Consider the following 653-nt stretch of genomic DNA (forward strand, 5'->3'; position numbering starts at 1 on the left):
GAACCATCTGATGATGGAACCCTAAGCCACCGCAAAGCACCTCTGTGTCCCTCTATATAAATCCTCTTTTGTAAATTTAAGACATCACATGGCAATTCATGAAGACCACTCCCAAATTTTACATATAAGCACACAGCTAAGCAATATATTTGCAGTTATATAATTAATTGTGTCTCTCTTTCTTTTTTTCTTTTTTTTTTTTTTGAGACAAAAATGGAGCATGTGAACAATGATTGCAGTAACAGTCAAAATCTGCTGAGGCCTGAGTCAGGAGAGGCTAACGATGCCACCGATGACAGCTCTAAAGCTATGGAGAACAACAGTCAAAGGAGAAAAACAAAGTTTCAAACTAAGAACTTCAGAAAACTTCAATGTTCACTGCTTTGGAAACTGCCAAACCTAAAGGCCACAGTTTTAAAAAGTGACTGTGTTCAGCTCGTTCAGTTTCGCTCCCTAAGAACCGCAGGATGAGGGCAATGCTTTACAGCACAGCTGGGAGAACTCACCGCTCAGAGCAACGAATACAAAGCCCAATATATGTACTGGCTTCACACCCCAAGTCTCAAAACACAACAGAAACAGAAACCAGAAGAAGCATCTCTGATCTCCAGTTTGTTGCACCCACAAGCCCTCTGCCCAGAGAAACCCCTGTC

The sequence above is a fragment of the Pterocles gutturalis genome, unplaced genomic scaffold (genome assembly GCF_000699245.1).
Source record: "Pterocles gutturalis isolate BGI_N339 unplaced genomic scaffold, ASM69924v1 scaffold3559, whole genome shotgun sequence".
NCBI classification, from domain to species: Eukaryota; Metazoa; Chordata; class Aves; order Pterocliformes; family Pteroclidae; genus Pterocles; species Pterocles gutturalis.